We start from the raw sequence: 1997 nt of genomic DNA, 5'->3' as shown, positions 1-1997 counted from the left end.
GGATTCATGATCAGATGGGATTCTTACCAGATATGCAAAGATAGTTTAATATTAGAAAAATTATCAATGTAACTCACCACATACACAAAATAAAGGAGAAAAAAACATGTGATTTAAGGGAAATTCCTCAACCTAATAAAGACCATCTATGCTAAATCAAAGGCAATCCTCTCACTTAATGGAACGTGAAAACATTCCGCTTTTGAGTAGACACCAAACAGGGCTGCCTTGTGCCATCACGAGAGCTCTGGGACATCAAAAAGATATTAAAGGCATCCACATAGGCACCGAAGAAACAAAACTCTCTTTATTTGCAGATGACATCATCCTATATAGAGAATGCCCCCAAGATTCAATTTTAAGAGTTACTGGGACTAATTGAAAAGTTTTGCTAAAAGTTCAACATACAGAAGTCAGTTGGCTTCTTCTATGTTAAAGAAGATGACACTGAAAAAGATATTAAAAGAACAATACCATTTATGATAACTACACAAATGATAAAATACTTCAGAATGTATCTTACCAGAGTAACAAAAGACTTATACAAACTACAAAACACTACTACAAGCAACCAAATGAGACTTTCATGACTGGAGCACACTATCATGCTCCTGGGCAGGTATAATATCACACTGAAAAAAAGCCAGTATTATCAAAAACACTTTACAAATTCAAAGGAATTCTGATGCAAATCCCAGCATAATTCTTCAAATATATGGAAAAACTAAATTTGTATGGAAATAAAAGAAACCCAGGATAAGCAAAGCAGTTGGAACCTTTTCACTCCCAGACTTTAAAACCTGTTATATAACCATGGTAATCAAAACAGCTTTGTACTGGTAAAATGATACACATGTAGACCAATGGATGAGAACTGGGAACTTAAAATAAAAACAAGTACCTACAGACACCTGATATTTAATAAAGGACCAAAACACATTAAGTGGTGAAGGCATAGCCTTTTCAAGAAATGTTGCTGGAAAAACTGGATCTTTACTTACAAAAGAATGAAAGAATGACTGGTCCGAAAATTCCTGGGGGGCATGAGAGGGGAGGCAGGGGAGGTGAGCAGGGATCCAACAATGGCGGGTACAGGGGAATAGTAAATGTTCTAAAACTGATGGCGAGGAGGTTGTAGCTTTTCTGGTCTTGTTTGATAAAACTAGTTCTATCAGAGAGGAATTGCTGAGAGGTGAATGATGGATAAACCTAATAGTGGGGCAGGAAGAAAAAAAATGAAAGGAGGAAGGAAGACAACAAAGTATATATATGTAAATATATAAATATATGTGTACTTGTTTATATATATATTTATATGTAAATGCAAAAAGGACACCGATGGACTTTGGTTCTCTACTTAAATCTTACTTCAGTACAAGAACGGTTTGTTCTAATAATATGGCATTGTATGGTACATCTTCCTGACAAAATTGCTGAAGACAAAATGTGTACATAAGCAAATGCGGTGTAGAAAGGTGATGGTGCCCGGCTATTAAAATATTCCGCATCTGGGGTCTTAAAGGCTTGTAGCTAAACAAGTGGCCATCTAGCATGGAAGCAACAAAGTCCACATGGAAGAAGCACATCAACCTGTGTGATCACTAGGTGTCGACAGAAAGAGTTATCAGAAGTTCAAAAACAAGCAACTAAATAGATGTGAGGTGGTGTGGATGTAGAGGAGACCTATAAGGTAATTGGACAGTCTCTCACAGAAGGGTCATATGGAAGGGATGATAAATCTAGGGTGCAGTATACCACTGATGAACAACATAACTGTCCTCTAGTTCTTTAATATTTCCTCCCCATACTATTTTGGTTTTCATTTATTTTACCTTATTAATCATGTTAGATTTGTGTATGTTCATTTGTATATTTAAGATCACTCGGTACATGAAAGTAAGATAGATAACACTTCAGAAACAGTAACAGGAGTATGGTTCCCTGCAGGTACAAAAAGAGGGGGGAATAGAGACCTGATAACATGGATGACTGTATAA

The sequence above is a fragment of the Echinops telfairi genome, unplaced genomic scaffold (assembly GCF_000313985.2).
Source record: "Echinops telfairi isolate 266 unplaced genomic scaffold, ASM31398v2 ScPeMD7_2;HRSCAF=8, whole genome shotgun sequence".
Classification (NCBI taxonomy): Eukaryota; Metazoa; Chordata; class Mammalia; order Afrosoricida; family Tenrecidae; genus Echinops; species Echinops telfairi.
Note: the sequence above shows the minus strand (reverse complement) of the source record.